The sequence below is a fragment of the Pristiophorus japonicus genome, unplaced genomic scaffold, assembly GCF_044704955.1.
Source record: "Pristiophorus japonicus isolate sPriJap1 unplaced genomic scaffold, sPriJap1.hap1 HAP1_SCAFFOLD_1081, whole genome shotgun sequence".
Classification (NCBI taxonomy): Eukaryota; Metazoa; Chordata; class Chondrichthyes; family Pristiophoridae; genus Pristiophorus; species Pristiophorus japonicus.
Window position 1 is genome coordinate 44500 of NW_027250736.1, and position 21893 is coordinate 66392.

General features: G+C 48.1%; 1 long non-coding RNA gene and 1 pseudogene across 1 annotated transcript; one reads left to right on the top strand and one right to left on the bottom strand.

The window, feature by feature from the left end:
- The window catches only part of LOC139241445 (zinc finger protein 850-like), a 70068-nt pseudogene that overhangs the window by 20843 nt on the left and 27332 nt on the right, over positions 1-21893 (bottom strand).
- LOC139241447 (uncharacterized) lies at positions 10512-17002 on the top strand. Its single transcript, XR_011588906.1, has 3 exons — positions 10512-10589; positions 12290-13971; positions 16747-17002. It is a non-coding gene; the product is annotated as an uncharacterized lncRNA (long non-coding RNA).

The following is a 21893-nucleotide window of genomic DNA, read 5'->3' on the forward strand; positions in this document are numbered from 1 at the left end:
TGGGCAAATGCATGGCAGATGCAGTATGATGTAGATAAATGTGAGGTTATCTACTTTGGTGGCAAAAACATGAAGGCAGAATATTATCTGAATGGTGACAGATTAGGAAAAGGGGAGGTGCATCGAGATCTGGGTGTCATGGTACATCAGTCATTGAAAGTTGGCATGCAGGTGCAGCAGGCAGTGAAGGCAGCAAATGGCATGTTGGCCTTCATAGCGAGAGGATTTGAGTATAGCAGGGAAGTCTTACTGCAGTTGTACAGGGCCTTGGTGAGGCCACACATTGAATATTGTGTACAGTTTTGGTCTCCTAATCTGAGGATGGACATTCTTGCTATTGAGGGAGTGCAGCGAAGGTTCACCAGACTGATTCCTCGGATGGCAGGATTGACATATGAAGAAAGACTGGATCGACTCGGCTTTTATTCACTTGAATTTAGAAGAATAAGAGTGGATCTCATAGAAACATAAAATTCTGATTACTTGCTGTATTTGCATTCTAACTTTTTGAGTTTCATGTAGAAGAACCCCCAGATCCCTCTGTACCACAACATTTTGCAATAGTCCCCATTTTAATAATTTTGCTTTTTCTTTTTCCTACCAAAGGGGATAACCTGACATTTTACCACATTATGGTCCATCTGCCAGATTTTTGCTCGTTATAGAAAATAGGTGCAGGAGTAGGCCATTCGGCCCTTCGAGCCTGCACCACCATTCAATGCTTTCTCCCCATACCCCTTTATCCCTTTAGCTGCAAGAGCCACATCTAACTCCCTGTTGAATATATCTAACGAACTGGCCTGAACAACTTTCTGTGGCAGAGAATTCCACAGATTCACAATTCTCTGAGTGAAGAAGTTTCTCATCTCAGTCTTGGGATTGGACAGGTTAGATGCAGGAGGAATGTTCCCGATGTTGGGGAAGTCCAGAACCAGGGATCACAGTCTAAGGATAACGGGTAAGCCAATTAAGACTGAGATGAGAAACTTCTTCACTCAGAGAATTGTGAACCTGTGGAATTCTCTACCACAGAAAGTTGTTCAGGCCAGTTCGTTAGATATATTCAAAAGGGAGTTAGATGTGGCCCTTACAGCTAAAGGGATCAAGGGGTATGGGGAGAAAGCATTGAATGGTGGTGCAGGCTCGAAGGGCCGAATGGCCTACTGCTGCACCTATTTTCTATGTTTCGATAACGGGCAAAAATCTGGCAGATGGACCATAATGTGGTAAAATGTCAGGTTATCCCCTTTGATAGGAAAAAGAAAAAACCAAATTATTTAAATGGGGACTATTGCAAAATGCTGTTGTATAGAGGGATCTGGAGGTTCTTCTACATGAAACTCAAAAAGTTAGCATGCAAATACAGCAAGTAATCAGGAAGGCAAATAGAATGCTGGCCTTTATTGCAAGGGAGATGGAGTATGAAAGTAGGGAAGTCCTGCTACACCTGTACAGGGCATTGGTAAGACCACACCTGGAGTACTGCGCACAGTTTTGGTCTGGACTTATCTCTATTCCCGTGCCGAGGGGATTGCTGCACCAGATGGGAGAGGCAACATTTGGGGACACGGATTCCCCACCAATTCCCATTCCCCTTCTTTCTGGTGGATAATGGAGAGGCCACTGTGTGCAAGTCAGTAAGAATTGTCAGTAAGCTCTTTCTAATTGGACATTTTATTCAGTAGAAACTTTCACACACTATTGCAGATTTTGTACCAAAGATCAATTTAGGATTAAAGTCAAAGTTCATAATTTTATTGCAAACTAACTTTCTGTTGAGAGTTGCTGAATTAAGGGAAAAGATAACACACTGTGTTTCTTAAATGGACACTGCAGCCCCGAGAACACAATCAGCAATATATCCAGAATATTAAAGTCCAGCCCAGTTGTCGGGTTATTAACATCAGCAGAAACAAATCCCAACTGTCAGAATGAACATGGTTCAGTTGGGATGTGATTAACAGCAGCAATAACAGCAGATTACAACCCCTGCAGTCACTTGTGAACTCGCTGGTGTGTCAGCAGGTGGGAAGACGTAGTAAATCCCTTCCCACACTCAGAGCAGGTGAATGGCCTCTCCCCAGTGTGAACTCGCTGGTGTATCAGCAGTTTGGATGACGTAGTGAATCCCTTCCCACACTCAGAGCAGGTGAATGGCCTCTCCCCAGTGTGAACTCGCTGGTGTTTCACCAGGTCGGATGAACAAGTGAATCCCTTATCACACACGGAGCAGGTGAATGGCCTCTCCCCAGTGTGAACTCGCTGGTGTCTCAGCAGGTCAGATGACCGAATGAACCCCTTCCCACACTCAGGGCAGGTGAACAGCCTCTCCCCAGTGTGAACTCGCTGGTGTGTCAGCAGAGTGGATGATGTAGTGAATCCTTTCCCACACTCTGAGCAGCTGAATGGTCTCTCTCCAGTGTGAACTCGCTGGTGTGTCAGCAGGTTGGATGATCGGGTGAATCCCTTCCCACACTCAGAGCAGGTGAACGGCCTCTCCCCAGTGTGAACTCGCCGGTGTGTCAGCAGGTCGGCTGAACATGTGAATCCCTTCCCACACTCTGAGCAGGTGAATGGCCTCTCCCCAGTGTGAACTCGCTGGTGTGTCAGCAGGTGGTATGACTGAGTAAATCCCTTCCCACACTCAGAGCAGGTGAATGGCCTCTCCCCAGTGTGTACTCGCTGGTGTATCCGCAGGATGGATGAACAAGTAAATCCCTTCCCACACTCAGAGCAGGTGAACGGTCTCTCCCTGGTGTGAACTCGCCGGTGAGCTATAAGTTGGGATGACCCAGTGAATCCCTTCCCACACTCTGAGCAGGTGAACGGCCTCTCTCCAGTGTGACTGCGTCGATGAATTTCCAGCTCAGACGGTGATCTGAATACCTTCCCACAGTCACCACATTTCCATGGTTTCCCCATGGTGCGGGTATCCTTGTGACTCTCCAGGTTGGACGATGGGTTGAAGCCTCGCCCACGCACACAACACGTTTACAGTTTCTTCGCGCTGTGAATGGTGCGATGTTTTTTCAGGCTGTTTAAATGGTTAAAGCTCTTTCCACAGGTAGTGCACTGGAACACTCACTCGGGTGTGTGTGTGTCTCGGTGCTTTTCCAGTCACACTGATGTTTGAAATCTTTTCCAACAGACAGAACAGGCAAACATTTCTCCTTCCACTTTCAAAGGCCGATGATATTCAGGTCCTGATGAATCAATTGACTCCGTCAGATCTTGACGTGATGTTTGGTTTGTGTTTCCTGTCTGAAAATCTCCCCTTCTAATATTCTGTAAAAGGAGATAATAAAACTCATCGCTGTCAGTACAAGACAGAAATTCAGGATAGACACATCTAGTTTCCATGGAACATTCTTTCCTCTCGTTCTTCCAAAGCTGTAAATCCCTGTCCCACACACTGTCCCTCCTGCTGTGCTGAAATCCAAACCCATCGCACATTTCTAGACTGTTTCTCCTCCATTCCCAGTTTTCACCACCAATTTTGGCTGGGTTCAGTTCTGCACTCACTGGTTCCCCTCTCTCTCCACCCCTGAAGGTGCTGACTCTGGCTGGGTTCAGTTCTGCACTCACTGGTTCCCCTCTCTCTCCACCCCTGAAGGTGCTGAGTCTGGCTGGGCCCAGTTCCACATTCACTGGTTTCCCTCCCTCTCTTCCCCTAAAAGTGCTGACTCTGGTAGTCACCAGGACTGTCAGTGTTTACAGAGGATCCCCAGAAGTGTGTCTATATTTACAGGGGGTCCCCGGGAGTGTGTCAGTGTTTACAGAGGATCCCCAGGAGTGTGTCAGTGTTTACAGGAGGTCCCCGGGGGGGTGTCAGTGTTTACAGGAGGTCCCCGGGGATGTGTCAGTGTTTACAGGGGGTGCCCGGAGAGTGTGTCGGTATTCATAGAGGGTTCCCGTGAGTGAGTCAGTACTTAACTGGGGGTCCCCGGGAGTGTCTCAGTGTTGACAAGGGGTCCCCAGGGGTGTATCAGTATTTACAGGGACCCCCTCTATTGTGTCGGTGTTTACAGGGGGTCCCTGGGAGATGTCAGCATTTATCGAGAGTTCCCGGGAGTGAGTCAGTTTTTACAGGGGTCCCCGGTAGTGTCTCAGTATTTACAAGGGGTCCCTATGACTATGTCAGTATTTACAGGGGTCCCCGGGAGTGTGGCAGTATTTACAGGAGGTCCCCGGGGAATATGTCAGTGTACAGGGGCTGCCCCCAAGAGTGTGTCTGTATTTACAGGGTGTCCCTGGGAATTTGTTTGTATTTACAGGGTGTCCCCGGGTGTGTGTCAGTATTTAGAGGGTGTCCCCGGGTGTGTGTCTGTATTTAGAGGGTGTCCCCGGGTGTGTGTCAATATTTAGAGGGCGTCCCCGGATGTGTGTCGATTTTTACAGGGAGTCCCCGGAGAGTGTGTCGGTATTCATAGAGGATTCCCGTGAGTAAGTCAGTAATTAACAGGGGAAATCCCGGAGTGTCTGAATGTTAACAAGGGGTCCCCAGGGGTGTGTCAGTATTTACAGGGACCCCCGCTAGTGTGTCGGTGTTTACAGGGGGTCGCTGGGTGTTTGTCAGTATTTACCGGGAGTCCCCGGGAATGTGTCAGTATTTACAGGGGTCCCCAGGAGTATGTCAGCATGTACAGGGGGTCCCCGGGAGTTTGTCTGTATTTACAGGGGGTCCCCGGGAGTGTGTCAGTGTTTACAGCTGGTACCCAGGAGTGTGTCAGTATTTACAGGGGTTCCCCGGGTGTGTGTCAGTGTTTATAGGGGGTCCCCAGGAGTGTGTCAGTATTTACAAGTGTTCCATGTGAGTGTGTCAGTGTTTACGTGGATCCCCGGAAGTGTGGCAGTATTTACGTTGGATCCCCGGGGAATATGTCAGTGTGTACAAGGGGTGTTGCCAGGAGTGTGTCTGTATTTACAGGGGATCACCGGGAGTTTGTCTGTATTTACAGGGGGTCGCCAGGAGTGTGTCGGTTTTTACAGGGAGTCCCCGGGAGTTTGTCTGTATTTACAGAGGGTCCCCGGGAGTGTGTTGGTTTTTACTGGAAGTTCCCGGGAGTGTGTCAGCATTTACAGGGGATCCCCGTGAGTGTGTCACTATTTACAGGGGATCCTTGGGAGTGTGCCTGTATTTACAAGGACCCCCGATAGTGTGTTGGAATTACAAATAGTCGCCAGGACTGTGTCAGTATTTACAGAGGATCCCCAGGAGTGTGTCTATATTTACAAGGGGTCTCCAGAGATGTGTCGGTGTTTACAGGGGGGCCCGGGAGAGTGTTAATATTCATAGAAGGTTGCAGTGAGTGAGTCAGTACTTAGCAGGGTGTCCCCGGGAGTTTCTCAGTACTGACACGGAGTCACCAGGGGTGTGTCAGTATTTACCGGGAGTCCCCGGGAGTGTGTCAGTTTTTACAGGAGGTGTCCCTGGGAGTGTCTCAGTATTTACAGGAGGTCCCCGGGGGTTTATCTGTATTTACAGGGCTTCCCCGGGAGTTTATCTGTATTTACAAGCGGTCCCTGTGAGTGTGTCAGTTTTTACATGGGTCCCCGGGAGTGTCTCAGTATTTACAAGGGGTCCTGGTGACTGTATCAGCGTTTACGGGAGTCCCCGGGAGTGTGGCAGTATTTACAGAGGATCCCCGGGGATTATGTCAGTATGTACAGAGGCTGCCCCCAGGAGCGTGTCTGTGTTTACAGGGGGTCCCCAAGGGTGTGTCAGTACTTACAGGGGGTCCCCGGGAGTGTCTGTGTTGACAGGAGGCCGCTGGGAGTGTGTCAGTTTTTACAGGGGTCCCAGGGAGTGTGTCAATATGCAGGAAGTGTCTGTATTTACAGGGAATCCCCGGGAGTTTGTCTGTATTTACAGGGGGTCCCTGGGAGTGTGTCGATTTTTGCTGGGAGTTGCTGGGAGTGTGTCAGTGTTCACAGGAGATCCCCAGGTGTGTGTCATTGTTTACATCAGGTACCCAGGAGTGTGTCAGTAATGACAGGGTGTCCACGGGAATGTGCCCGAATTTACAAGGCCCCCCGATAGTGTGTCAGTATTTACAGGGGTTCCCCGGGAGTGTGTCAGTGTTTACAGAGGTTCCCCGGGAGTGTGTCAGTGTTTACAGGGCGTCACCGGGAAATATGTCAGTGTGTACAGGGGGTGTCCCAGGAGTGTGTCTGTATTTACAGGGGATCCCCAGAAGTTTGTCTGTATTTACAGGAGGTCCCCGGGTGTGTGTCGGGTTTTACAGGGAGGTCCTGGGAGTGTGTCAGTATTTACAGGGAATCCCCAGGAGTGTGCCCGTATTTACAAGGACCCCCGATAGCGTGTCGGTATTTACAAGTAGTCGCCAGGACTGTGTCAGTATTTACAGAGGATCCCCAGGAGTGTGTCAGTGTTTACATGGGGTCCCCGAGAGTGTGTCAGTGTTTACAGGAGGTCCCCAGGGATGTGTCAGTGTTTACAGGGGGTGCCTGGAGAGTGCGTCAGTGTTTACAGGGGGTCACCGGGAGTGAGTCAGTTTTAACAGGGGTCCCCGGTAGTGTCTCAGTATTTACAAGGGGTCCCTGTGACTGTGTCAGTATTTACGGGGGTTTCCGGAAATGTGGCGTATTTACAGCAGATCCCGGTGAATATGTCAGTGTGTACAGGGGTGTCCCCAGGAGTGTGTCTGTATTTACAGGGGATCCCCAGGGAATGTGTCAGTATCTACAGAGGTTGTCCCAGGGAGTATGTCTGTATTTACAGGGTATCCCCGGGTGTGTGTCAGTACTTAGAGGGTGTCCCCGGGTGTGTGTCGATTTTTACAGGGAGTCCACGGAGAGTGTGTCAGTAATCACAGAAGGTTCCCGTGAGTGAGTCAGTAATTAATAGGGGATATCCCGGAGTGTCTGAATGTTGACGGGGTCTCCAGGGGCGTGTCAGTATTTACAGGGACCCCTGCAAGTGTGTCGGTGTTTACAGGGGGTCGCTGGGTGTTTGTCAGTATTTACCGGGAGTCCCCGGGAATATGTCAGTTTTTACAGGGGTCCCCAGGAGTATGTCAGCATGTACAGGGGGTGTCTGTATTTACAGGGGATCCCCGGGAATTTGTCTGTATTTACAGGGGGTCCCCGGGAGTGTGTCGGTTTTTACTGAGAGTTCCCGGGAGTGTGTCAGTGTTTACAGCTGGTACCCAGGAGTGTGTCAGTATTTACAGGGGTTCCCCGGGTGTGTGTCAGTGTTTATAGGGGGTCCCCAGGAGTGTGTCAGTATTTACAAGTGGTCCCTGTGACTATGTCAGTGTTTACGTGGGTCCCCGGAAGTGTGGCAGTATTTACGTTGGATCCCCGGGGAATATGTCAGTGTGTAGAAGGGGTGTTGCCAGAAGTGTGTCAGTATTTACAGGGGATCCCCGTGAGTGTGTCACTATTTACAGGGGATCCCCGTGAGTGTGTCACTATTTACAGGGGATCCCTGGGAGTGCGCCTGTATTTACAAGAACCCACGATAGTGTGTTGGAATTACAAGTAGTCGCCAGGACTGTGTCAATATTTACAGAGGATCCCCAGGAGTGTGTCTATATTTACAGAGGGTCTCCAGAGGTGTATCGGTGTTTACAGGGGGGCCCGGGAGAGTGTTGATATTCATAGAAGGTTGCAGTGAGTGAGTCAGTACTTAGCAGGGGTCCCCAGGAGTTTATCTGTATTTACAGGGGTTCCCGGGAGTGTCTCAGTATTTACAAGCGGTCCCTGTGAGTGTGTCAGTTTTTACAGGGGTCCCCGGGAGTGTCTCAGTATTTACAAGGGGTCCTGGTGACTGTATAAGCGTTTACGGGAGTCCCCGGGAGTGTGGCAGTAATTACAGAGGATCCCCGGGGATTATATCAGTATGTACAGGGGCTGCCCCCAGGAGTGTGTCTGTATATACAGGGGATCCCCAAGGAATGTGTCAGTATCTACAGGAGGTGTCCCAGGGAGTGTGTCAGTATTTACAGGGGGTCCTTGGGATTGTGTCGGTTTTTACTGGGAGTTCCCGGGAGTGTGTCAGTGTTTACAGGGGCTCCTCAGGAGTGTGTCAGTATTTACAGCAGATCCCCGGTTGTGTGTCAGTGTTTACAGCGGGTATCCAGGAGTGTGTCATAATAACAGGGTGTCGACAGGAGTGTTCCTGTATTTACAAGGACCCCCGATAGTGTGTCAGTATTTACAAGTAGTCGCCAGGATTGTGTCAGTATTTACAGGGGATCCCCAGGAGTGTGCCTATACTTATAGGGGGTCCTCGGGATTGTGTCAGTGTTTACAGGGGGTCCCCAGGTGTGTGTGCGTATTTAAAAGGACTCCCGATGGTGCGTCTGTATTTACAGGGGTCCCTAGGAGTGTGTCAGTGTTTACAGGGGGTCCCTGGGGGTTTGTCGATGTTTACAAGGGGTCCCGGGGAGTGTGTCAGTATTTACAGGGGCCCCAGGAATGTGTCTATTTACAGGGGTCCACGGGAGTGTCTGTGTTTACAGGGGGTCCCTAGGGATCTGTCGGTATTTACAAGGGTCCCTGAAACTGGGTCGATATTTACATGGGGTCCCTGGGAGTGTGTCAGTTTTTACAGGGTATCTCCGGGGAGTATGTAAGTAGCACAGGGAGTCCCCAGGAATGTGTCAGTATTTCCAGGGAGTTCCCGTGGAGTGTGTCAGTATTTACATGGAGTCCCCGAGGAGTGTGTCGGTATTTACTTACTTGTTGACTGAGGTGAACTCGTCCCAGATGTTTGGGCACCCTCTGCTGGCTGTGAGCCCGGGCTGGGCCCAATGACACGGGAGTGACATCGAGCCTGACATCTATAAAAGATCGGACAGAGACTGGTGCCACAGAGGAGTCAGCAATAAATGTCTTCTTTTAACTAACCTCCGGTGTTCTCCAATAATGTCCCAAGATCTCCTCCTTTTTGAGGCAATGACCCCCACACTGGGATGTAAGGATTTGCTGACAAGCTATTCGCCTGTGAAGGGCTTCACAACCAACCCTAAACATTGCCTCTCCCGTGCACAGGCTCTAGGCACACACTCCATACATGCTTACCCCCCCCTCACAAGGGTCACAGAATCGTAGAAATTTACAACACAGAAGGAATTAATTTCAGCCCATCGTGTCCACGCCGGCAGACAAAGCGCTATCCAGCTAAATCACATTTTTCAGCCCTTGGTCCGTAGCCCCGTAGGTTACAGCACTTCAGGTGCACATCCAAGCAATTTTTAAAAGTGGTGAGGGTTTCTGCCTCTACCACCCTTTCAGGCAGTGAGTTCCAGACCCCCACAACTCTCAAATTTCCCCTCAAATCCCCCTACCAATTACTTTAAATCTATGCCGAATGGTTGTTGACCCTCTGCTGAGGGAAATAGGCCCCTTAGTGAGGCCTCACCTGGAATAGTGTATTCGGTTTTGGTTTCCTAATCTGAGGAAGGACATTCTTGCTATTGAGGGAGTGCAGCGAAGGTTCACCAGACTGATTCCCGGGATGGCGGGACTGACATGAGGAGAGACTGGATCAACTGGGCCTTTATTCACTGGAGTTTAGAAGGATGAGAGGGGATCTCATAGAAACATATAAAATTCTAACGGGACTGGACAGGTTAGATGCGGGAAGAATGTTCCCGATGTTGGAGAAGTCCAGAACCAGGGGAGATATTCTAAGGATAAGGGGTAGGCCATTTAGGACTGAGATGAGGAGAAACTTCTTCACCCAGAGAGTAGTTAACCTGTGGAATTCCCTGCCGCAGAGAGTTGTTGATGCCGGTTCATTGGATATATTCAAGAGGGAGTTACGGTCAAGGGGTAAGGAGAGAAAGCAGGAAAGGGGTACTGAGGGAATGATCAGCCATGATCTTACTGAATGGCCTACTCCTGCACCTATTTTCCATGTTACTGCTGTGAGGTGATGACGCGCCTGTTGCCCGGGTTACTGTTGTGAGGTGATGACGCGCCTGTTGCCCGGGTTACTGCTGTGAGTGGATGACGCGCCTGTTGCCCGGGTTACTGTTGTGAGGTGATGACGCGCCTGTTGCTCGAGTTACTCCGTCTCGCGGGCACTGGGACACTGAAGCCGAGCCCACTCATTATTCCTGGCCAAGGCGGCCGCGCATGCGCTGTGACCCTGCCTTGCCCAAGATGGCGGCCAGAGACCCCGTTTACACGGGCCTGTCACCGCGGGGCAAACACTGTCAATGCGGACTCTTATTCTGCGCCTGAGGCCTACACCGGATGTTTATGATGCTCGCCGGCCCACCCGCGGGTCCACATTCTCCCCCGCGGCCACTATCTCCTACCGCCTTCCCGAAGCGTTTGTTCCACCAACATCCGGCTGCGCTGGCCACGCATGCTCAGTGAGTGAGATCCGGGCTCAGCCCCGCCCACTGGGGGGCCGCAAGCCCCGCCCCTCTCACACTCGGATTGGTTGGAGGACCAACCGTCCACCCGGTCCTCCAGTCCCGCCCCCTTCTCTTCCTATTGGTCCGGAGCTGCTGACAATCTTCCGGGCAGTGTGAGCTGAGCATGCGCAGATCGAGTACTGGAGACGCACGAACACTGAGCCGAGCTCAGGCTGGAGCCGGACTCTGCACCGGGTGAGAATCAGCGGGGCGCAGGGGAGTCATCGATCGGCAAGTGGGCGGGGAGGCTTCATAAACATCTGGTGCAGGCCGCAAGCCCCGAGTAATAATCCGAAACTCCCGCGTTTGCAGCGACGGGCATTTTCTCCCGGTAGCAGGCCCAGATTAACCGCCATCTTTGTGCAGGAAGGTGGGTAGGTTCAAAGTGCGGCCCGCTCGCTTCATGGCGCAATAGCGCATGCGCAGCCATCTTGGTACAGAGTGGGCGGGGCTGCAGTGTGTGTTTCCAACCGGGTCCCAGTGCCCGGGAGTAAAACATCGCCTCATTTGTTTTATCCCCACTCTCCACACATCGTATTTCTCACCATCTCTCCTGAAGGCGTTGGTAAGTGTCCAGCTTACGGTTTACATCCCACACAATTCTAACAGAAGAGCCAGCTGCAGAGCTGGGCCCCGTTCAATAATCCTAGGGTTAAAATCTGCACGTATATTCCCAGGGTTGGAATCCCCATGTACAGTCCCAGGGATAGAATCCACATGTACTGTCCAAGGGTGAGAATCCTCATGTACAGTCCCAGGGTTGGAATCCCCAAGTAAAGTCCCAGGGTTAGAATCCCCATGTACAGTCCCAGGCTTGGAATCCCCAAGTACAGTCCCAGGCTTGGAATCCCCAAGTACAGTCCCAGGGTTGGAATCCCCATGTACAGTCCCAGGGTTGGAATCCCCAAGTACAGTCCCAGGGTTGGAATCCCCATGTACAGTCCCAGGTTAGAATCCCCATGTACAGTCCCAGGGTTAGAATTCCCATGTACAGTCCCAGGATTGGAATCCCCGGGTACAGTCCCAGGGTTAGAATCCCCATGTACAGTCCCAGGGTTAGAATCCCCATGTACAGTCCCAGGGTTAGAATCCACATGTACAGTCCCAGGGTTAGAATCCCCATGTAGAGTCCCATGGTTAGAATCCCCATGTAGAGTCCCAGGGTTAGAATCCCCATGTATAGTCCCAGGATTAGAATTCCCATGTACAGTCCCAGGTTTGGAATCCAGTGCACGTGAGTGGAATTTCAGGCTCGGTGTTACAAGTTTCATCGGTTAAAGGCTGGAGAGATGACATGCCCTTTTAAATTTATGTGGTCAAGTATTCAAATTCCCGGTAACTCTAATCCTGGATTTAAAGGAGAGGAGAGCTGTGTTTAAATCAAATAATCTCTTTGGAGATTCTCTGAGAGAAGGATCTGGTCAGCTTGAAACTGAAGGTTACAAATTTACAATTGGTAGTTTTTGACCAATATCGACTCCCACAGGGAGAAATAATTCTGTAATAAGGAAGGAACCGGGCAAGATTTGTAATGTTTTAACAAAGGATTCGAGGGACTCTTGCATTTTGGATCTTTATTTTGTCCACTCGAGGAGTTAGATAACAGACTTTCTCCTATGAATTTAGAGCTGTAACATTAGGCCATGATCTGTTTACTTGTTCATCTTCAGTTCAATACATTTGCTGAGTAAATTGAAAACCAGATTTGCAGGCGTGATGCTCTATTCGCACATTGAAGATGAGAGAGATGCTGTTAGGCACACGTTAAGTTCAGTAGCTGAAAGCAATTAACAGAGTGGATTAAATGATCCCGGGCATGTGAACAAACTAGAATTGTCTGTTGTGAATTTCTATCCTGTACTTACAGTGATGACTTTTGTAAACTCCTTTTGCAGGGTATTAGAAGGGGAGGATTTACAGACGGGAAACTCAAACCAAACATCACATCAAGATCTGACAGAGTCACTCGAGTCATCAGGATCTGAATATCATCGGACCTGGAAAGTGGAAGGAGAAATGTTTGTTTGTTCTGTCTGTGGGAAATGATTTCAAACATCAGTGTGACTGGAAAAGCATCGAGACACACACACCCGAGTGAGAATGTTCCAGTGCACTGACTGTGGAAAGAGCTTTAACCAGTTACACAGCCTGAAAAACATTGCACAGCGGAGAGCTACCGTACATGTGTTCTGTGTGTGGATGAGGCTTCAACTGATCATCCAACCTGGACAAACACATGGACACCCACACCATGGAGAAACCGTGGAAATGTGAGGACTGTGGGAAAAGATTCAATTACCCGTCCCAGCTGGAAACTCATCGACGATTTCACACTGCGGAGAGGCTATTCAGCTGCTCTGTGTGTGAGAAGGGATTTGCTCAGTTATCCAACCTGCTGACACAAAAACGAATTCACACTGGGGAGAAACCGTTCACCTGCTCCGTTTGTGGGAAGGGATTCACTCAGGCAGCTTCCCTGCTGAATCACCAGTGAGTTCACACTGGGGAGAGGCCATTCACCTGCTCCATATGTGGGAAGGGATTCACTCAGTCATCTGGCCTGTTGGCACACAAGCGAGATCACACTGAGGAGAGGCCGTTCACTTGCTCTGTGTGTTAGAAGGGATTCACTCGGTTATCCAACCTGCTGACACACAAACGAGTTCACACTGAGGAGAGGTCGTTCCCTTGCTCTGAATGTGGGAAGGGATTCGCTTTGTCATCCACCCTTCTGAAACACCAGCGAGTTCACACTGGAGAGAGGCCGTTCAGCTGCTCTGTCTGTGGGAAGAGATTCACTCAGTTATCCAACCTCCAGACACACCAGCGAGTTCACACTGGGGAGAGACCGTTCAGCTGCTCCGTCTGTGGGAAGGGATTCACTCTGTTAGTCTGTCTCCAGATACACCAGCGAGTTCACACTGGGGAGAAGCCGTTCACTTGCACCAAATGTGGGAAGAGATTCACTCAGTCATCCCACCTGCTGGTACACAACAAACGAGTTCACACGAAGGAGAGACCGTTCCCTTGCTCCGTGTGTGGGAAGGGATTCACTGTATCATCCGACCTCCTGAAACACCAACAAGTTCACAACTGACTGCAGGGGTTGGATTCTTCTGTTAATTACACCCAAGGCAGAACTATGTTAATTCTGGAAGTTGGGATTTGTTTCTGCCTATAACTGGGCTATCGTTTGATTTATTTCACATTTATACAGATTATCAATCAGCTTTCTTTTAAACACCGTGTGCCTAGTCCTTGATATCTCAATGACAAGCCAAGCTGATTGAGGACTTGTTACGAACTGGAACATAGAACAAAGAACATAGAACTGGGTGGAATCCAGCTTAGAACAGAGTTCCCACAACTTTTTAAAAGCTGAATCTACAAAATGTCCAAGTCTGACATTCGATTTCAAACGATGGGAAATATTCTGATAATCTGTTACTGTCACAGGGCAAAGCAGCATTGTTACTTTAACATCAGTTTAATCAAACTCAATGGGCAACCCGATCTCCAAAGGGAAACATCTCCTAAAAGCTGACGGTGTCGGCAGTTCTGCAGCTCCTTTCTCACTGTGAGTTCATTCTTTATTTCTTCATTCATTCTCGGAATGTGGGCGAGCCAGGTCGGCATTTATTGCCCATCCTCAACTGCCCCTTTAGAAGGTGGTGGTGAGCCGCTGCCTTCTTGAACCATGCTGCAGTCTATGTGCTGAGGTCAGGATGGTGTGTGACTTGGAGGGGAACTTGGAGATGCTGGTCTTTCCATGGACCTGCTGTCCTTGTCCTTCTACATGGTGGAGATTGTGGGTTTAGAAGGTGCAGTCGCAGAAGCCTTGTTGACTTGCTGCTGCAGATGGTGACACAGTGCTCCTTATGTTTTTAATCCAAGACAGGCCTCAGTCCAGTCATTTGTTCCCAATCTTGATGCAGTGGTTCAAGAGATGACAGGTATCTGGAGCAGTATCGAGAGGTGCTGGGTATCGGGAGCAGTATCCGGGATGGGTGGGACAGTAAGCTTTGAGGAGAACACAAAGCATCTGCAAAGGGATATGGTCAGGTTAAGAGAGTGGGCAATAAGGTGGCAGATGGAGCATAATGTGGGGGACTGTGAGGTTATTCACTTTAGTAGGAAGGACAGAAAAACAGAATGTTTTAAGTTGTGAGAAAATGTTAAATGTTGGGTGTTCAGAGAGGTTTGGGTGTCCTCGTACAGGAAACACACAGTTGGCATGCAGGTACAGCAAGCAATTAGGAAGGTGAATGGCATGTTGGCCTTTATTGCAAGGGGGTTGGAGTACAAGAGTGAGAAAGTCTTACTACAATTGTACAGGGCTTTGGTGAGACCACAGAGGTGGTCCAATGAAGGTTCACCAGATTGATCCCTGGGATGAGAGGGTTGTTCTATGAGGAGAGATTGAGTAGATTATACTCTCTGGAGTTTAGAAGAATGAGAGGGGATCTCATTGAAAAATATAAGATTCTGAGGGGGATTGACAGGGTAGATGCCGAGAGGTTGCTTCCCCTGGCTGGAGAATCCAGAAATAGGGGGCATAGTGTCAGGATAAGGGGTATGCCTTTTCAGACCACGTTGAGGAGGAATGTCTTCACTCAGAGGGTTGTGAATCTTTGGAATTCTCTACCTAAAAGGACTGTGGATGCCGAGTCATTGAGTATATCCAAGGCTAAGATAGATAGATTTATGGACTCGAGGGGAATCACGGGACTATGGGAACAGACCTGAAAGTAGAATTGAAGTCGATGATTAGCCATGATCTTATCGAGTGACAGAGCAGACTCCAAGTGCTGTATGGCCTACCCCTGCTTCCAATTCTTATGCCCTTATGTTCTTAACTAGTTTCCAGAGACTGAAGGGTGTGTAACCAGAGGACACAGTTTTAACTAGCGAAAGAATCAGAGGTGAAATGAGGAAAGAAAGTACGCAGTGAGCTGTTAGGATCTGGAATGCACGGCCTGAAAGGGTGCCAGGAGCAGATTCAGTAATAAGTTTCTAAAGGGAATTGAGTAAATACTTGAATTGGAAAAAATGCAGGGATATTGGGAAAGAGTAGGGGGAATGGGACTAATTGGGATATTGGGAAGGAGCCGGGGGAGTGGGACTAATTGGGATATTGGGAAGGAGCAGGTGGAGTGGGATAATTGGTTAGATCTTTCACATGAGTTCCGGCACAGGCCCCAGTGGGCTGGATGTACACGATCTGAAATGTATCATTCTTCGACTCTGTGATTCAGTAACTACATCATGTCTCTGTTCATATTACACTACACCCTGTGTCTGTTTATATTACACTAGACCCTGTCTCTGTTTATATTACACTGGGCCCTATCTCTGTTTATATTACACTAGGCCCTATCCCTGTTTATATCACACTAGACCCTGTCTCTATTTATATTACACTAGACCCTGTCCCTGTTTAGATTACACTCGACCTATCTGTATTTATATTACACTAGACCCTGTCTCTGTTTATTACACTAGACCCTGTCTCTGTTTATATTACACTAGACCCTTTCTCTGTTTATATTACACTAAACCCTTTCTCTGTTTATATTACACTAAACCCTGTCTCTGTTTATATTACATTAGACCCTGTGTCTGTTTATATTACACTAGACCCTGTATCTGTTCATATTACACTAGACTCTGTCTCTGTTCATATTACACTAGACCCTGTCTCTATTTATATTTCTCTCGACCCTGTCTCTGTTTATATTACACTAGACCCTGTCTCTATTTATATAACACTAGACCCTGTCTCTATTTATATAACACTAGACCCTGTCTCTATTTATATTACACTAGGCCCTGTCTCTGTTTATATTACACTCGACCCGATCTCTGTTTATATTACACTCGACCCGATCTCTGTTTATATTACACTCGACCCTGTCTCTGTTTATATTACAATAGAACCTGTCTCAGCTAATACTGAACCAGACCTTGCATCTGTAAGATAGAGAGACAGATGATAGATGGAGGAATAGATAAATATTGATAATCGTAAAGATATGTATTTGTATGTGTGAGAGGATGCAATCATTTTGGTTTCTTTACTTCGAAGCAGGTTTTTTCTTGTTAATAGCTATCAGCAGCTGTGGGCAATGTCCTATTGATCTGGTATTGTGTGGGTAATATTTGTGTTGAGAGGATGGGGTGAATCTTGTAACAATCTCCCAGAGATGGACTGGGATTGAGGGACAGGACTGAAGGGGAACAATTCACTTTGCACTACTTAGTGGCACTCTGTGTGTTAAAGGTCACTAATTCACACTGTGTCCTGTGCCAACTGCTCACAGATTTTAATGCTAAGGATTGTTTTTCTTGGCAGTGTTTTCCATTGAGCTTTGCCTGGCCCACTGATTGTGTCAGACAGAGCCTGGAACCGGGACCTCACAGCACCGCCGGATGGGCAGCCGCAGGGTCCTAATGTCCGCCGGGTTCACTAACTCTCATCTGATTAAGAGGAACAACGGGGAAAAAAGCACACTGCTCACTCTATATATGTGGAATGTGTGGGTGTACAAAGTACATCATTCTTAATGTTTGCAAGTGCATTCTGCAAAAATAAATGATTATCTTCACCAGTTGTTTTTCACCATTTTATATCCTTTTATTCAGAATGTAATTGCAGATAGTTTAATATCATTACCATTTATTGATAACCCATTGTCTTGTTTAGAAAGTGATGTCTCGATCCATGCTAATACATTTCCTCTGACTCCGCGTACCTTTATCTTCTGCAGTAACCTTTTGTGTGGCTTATCAAATGCCTTTTGGAAATCTAAATACACCACATCCATCAGTACACCTCTATCCACCATGCTCGTGATATCCTCAAAGAATTCCAGTAAATTAGTTCCAACATGATTTCCCCTTCATGAATCCATGTTGCATCTGCTTGATTGCACTATTCCTATCTAGATATCCTGCTATTTCTTCCTTAATGATAGCTTCAAGCATTTTCCTCACTACAGATGTTAAACTAACCGGCCTATCGTTACCTGCCTTTTGTCTGCCCCCTTTTTTTAAACAGAATCGTTACATTAGCTGCTTTCCAATCCGCTGGTACCTCCCCAGAGTCCAGAGAATTTTGGTAGATTATAACGAATGCATCTGCTATAACTTCCGCCATCTCTTTTAACACCCTGGGATGCATTTCATCAGGACCAGGGGACTTGTCTACCTTGAGTCCCATTAGCCTGTCCAGCACTACCCCCCTAGTGATAGTGATTATCTAAATTGAGTGTAATATCTCCAAGTTTTCAGATGACATTAAACTGGGTGGCAGTTTAAGTTGTGAGGAGGATGCTCAGAGGCTGCAGGATGACTTGGACAAGTTAGGTGAGTGGGCAAATGCATGGCAGATGCAGTATAATGTGGATAAATGTGAGGTTATCCACTTTGGGGGCAAAAACATGAAGCAGAATATTATCTGAATGGTGGCAGATTAGGAAAAGGGGAGGTGTAACAAGACCTGGGTGTCATGGTACATCACTCATTGAAAGTTGGCATGCAGGTACAGCAGGCGGTGAAGAAGGCAAATGGTATGTTGGCCTTCATAGCTTGGGCTTTTGAGTATAGGAGCAGGGAGGTCTTACTGCAGTTGAACAGGGCCTTGGTGAGGCCTCACCTTGAATATTGTGTTCAGTTTTGGTCTCCTAACCTGAGGAAGGACGTTCTTGCTATTGAGGGAGTGCAGCGAAGGTTAACCAGACTGATTCCCGGAATGGCAGGACTGACTCTTGAGGAGAGACTGGATCAACTGGGCCTTTATTCACTGGAGTTTAGAAGGATGAAAGGGGATCTCATAGAAACATCTAAGATTCTGACGGGGCTGGACAGGTTAGATGCAGGAAGAATGTTCCCGATGTTGGGGAAGTCCAGAACCAGGGGACACAGTCGAAGGATAAGGGGTAAGCCATTTCGGACTGAGATGAGGAGAAACTTCAGAGTTGTTAACCTGTGGAATTCCCGACTGCAGAGAGTTGTTGATGCCAGTTCATTGGATATATTCAAGGGGGAGTCAGATAAGGCCCTTACGGCTAAAGGGATCAAGGGGTTATGGAGAGAAAGCAGGAAAGGGGTACTGAGGTGAATGATCAGCCATGATCGTATTGAATGGTGGTGCGGGCTCGAAGGGCCGAATGGCCTACTCCTGCAACTATTTTCTTTGTTTCTATGTACAGATGGATCTGGAGGTTCTTGTACATGAAACACAAAAAGGTAGTATGCAGGTACAGCAAGTAATCAGGAAGGCAAATGGAATGCTGGCCTTTATTGCAAGGGGGGTGGTGTATAAAAGTAGGGAAGTCCTGCTGCAACTGTACAGGGCGTTGGTGAGACCATACCTGGAGTACTGCGTACAGTTTTGGTCTGGAGTGGTCTCTATTCCTATGCCAAGGGGATTGCTATACCAGACCGGAGGGGCAACATTTGGGGACACTGATTCCCCACCAATTCCCATTCCCCTTTTTTCTGGTGGATAATGGAGGGGCCACTGTGTGCAATGTGCAAGTCAGTAAGAATTGTCAGCAAGCTCTTTCTAATTGGACATTTTACACACTATTGCAGATTTTGTGCCAAAGATCAATTTAGGATTAAAGTAAAAGTTCATAATTTTATTGCAAACTAGCTTTCTGTTGTGAGTCGTTGAATTAAGGGGAAAGATTACACACAGCGTTTCTTAAATGGACACAGCAGCCCCGAGAACACAATCAGCAATATATCCAGAATATTAAAGTCCAGCCCAGTTATAGGGTTATTAAAATCAGCAGAAACAAATCCCAATTGTCAGAATGAACATGGTTCCGCCGGGATGTGATTAACAGCAGCAACAACAGCAGATTCCAAACCCTGCAGTCATTTGTGAACTCGCTGGTGTCTCAGCAGGTGGGATGACTGAGTGAATCCCTTCCCACACTCTGAGCAGGTGAAAGGCTTCTCCCCAGTGTGAACTCGCTGGTGTGTCAGCAGGATGGATGACGCAGTGAATCCCTTCCCACACTCTGAGCAGGTGAATGGCCTCTCGCCAGTGTGAACTCGCTGGTGTGTCAGCAGGTTGGATGATCGAGTGAATCCCTTCCCACACTCTGAGCAGGTAAATGGCCTCTGCCCAGTGTGAACTCGCTGGTGTGTCAGCAGGTTGGATGATCGAGTGAATCCCTTCCCACACTCTGAGCAGTTGAATGGCCTCTCCCCAGTGTGAAGTCGCTGGTGAGTTACAAGATCGTGTGACAAATTGAATCCCTTCCCACACTCAGAGCAGGTGAACGGCCTCTCCCCAGTGTGAAGTCGCTGGTGTGTCAGGAGGTTGGATGAACAAGTGAATCCCTTCCCACACTCTGAGCAGTTGAATGGCCTCTCCCCAGTGTGAACTCGCTGGTGGGTCAGCAGGTTGGATGAAAAAATGAATCCCTTCCCGCACTGAGAGCAGGTGAATGGCCTCTCCCCAGTGTGAAGTTGCTGGTGTATCCGCAGGTTGGATGATCGAGTGAATCCCTTCCCACACTCAGAGCAGGTGAACGGTCTCTCCCTGGTGTGAACTCGCCGGTGAGCTACAAGTTGGGATGACCCAGTGAATCCCTTCCCACACTCTGAGCAGGTGAACGGCCTCTCCCCAGTGTGACTGCGTCGATGAATTTCCAGCTCAGACGGTGATCTGAATACCTTCCCACAATCACCACATTTCCACGGTTTCTCCATGGTGCGGGTATCCTTGTGACTCTCCATGGTTGGACGATGGTTTGAAACCTCACCCTGCACACAACACGTTTAGTTTCTTTGCGCTGTGAATGGTGCGATGTTTTTTCAGACTGTGTAATTGGTTAAAGCTCTTTCCACAGGCAGTGCACTGGAACACTCACTCGGGTGTGTGTGTGTCTCGGTGCCTTTCCAGTCACACTGATGTTTGAAATCTTTTCCCACAAACAGAACAGACAAACATTTCTCTTTCCACTTTCAGAGGCCGATGATATTCAGGTCCTGATGAATCGATTGACTCTGTCAGATCTTGACGTGATGTTTGGTTTGTGTTTCCTGTCTGAAAATATCCCCTTCTAATATTCTGTAAAAGGAGATAATAAAACTCATCACTGTCAGTGCAAGATAGAAATTCAGAATAGACACATCTAGTTTCCATGGAACATTCTTTCCTCTCTTGTTCTTCCAAAGCTGTAATTCCCTGTCCCACACATTGTTCCTCCTGTTGTGCTGAAATCCAAACCCATCGCACATTTCTAGACTGTTTCTCCTCCACTCCCAGTTTTCACCACCAATTCTGGCTGGGTTCAGTTCTGCACTCACTGGTTCCCATCCCTCTCCACCCCTGAAGGTGCTGATTATGGCTGGGCCCAGTTCCACATTCACTGGTTCCCCTCCCTCTCTTCCCCTAAAAGTGCTGACTCTGGCTTTGAGGAACAGGGTGGATGAAGGGGAACCAGTGGATGTGGTGTATTTGGACTTCCAGAAGATATTTGACAAGGTGCCACATAAAAGGTTATCGCACAAGATAAAAGTTCACGGCGTTGGGGATAATATATTAGCATGGATAGAGGATTGGTTAACTAACAGAAAACAGAGAGTCAGGATAAATTCTCGGGTTGGCAATCAGTAACTAGTGGGGTGCTGCAGGAATCAGTGTTGGGCCCCCAACTATTTACAATCTAGATTAATGAATTGGATGAAGGGACTGAGTGTAATGTAGCCAAGATGGGAGGAAATGCAATGTGAGGAGGACACAAAATACCTGCAAAACGACATAGACAGGCTAAGTGAGTGGGCAAAAATTTGGCAGATGGAATATAATGTTGGAAAGTGTGAGGTTATGCAAGAAAAAAAATTCGAAAAGCATGTTATTATTTAAATGGAGAAAAATTTGCAGTACAGCGGGACCTGGGGTGTCCTGCTGCATGAAACACAAAAGGTAAGTATGCAGGTACAGCAATTGAACAGGAAGGCCAATGGAATCTTGGCCTTTATTGCAAAGGGGATGTTGTATAAAAGCAGAGATGTCTTGCTACAGTTATACGGGGTATTAGTGAGGCCACGCCTAGAATACTGCAAAAAGTTTTGGTTTCCATATCTAATAAAGGATATACTTGATTTGGGGGCAGTTCAGAGAAGGTTCACGAGGTTAATTCTGGAGATGAGGGGGTTGACCTATGAAGGAAGGTTGGGCCTCTACTCATTGGAATTCAGAAGAATGAGAGGTGTTCTTATCGAAACGTAGAAGGTTATGAGGGAGCTTGACAAGGTGGATGCAGAGAGGATGTTTCCACTGATAGGGGAGACTAGAACTAGGGGGCATAATCTTAGAATACGGGGCTGCCCATTTAAAACTGAGATGAGGAGGAAAGTCTTCCCTCAAAGGGTTGTAAATCTGTGGAATTTGCTGCCTCAGAGAGCTGGGTCATTGAATAAATTTAAGACAGAGATAGACAATTTCTTAATCGATAAGGGAATAAGGGGTGAGGGGGA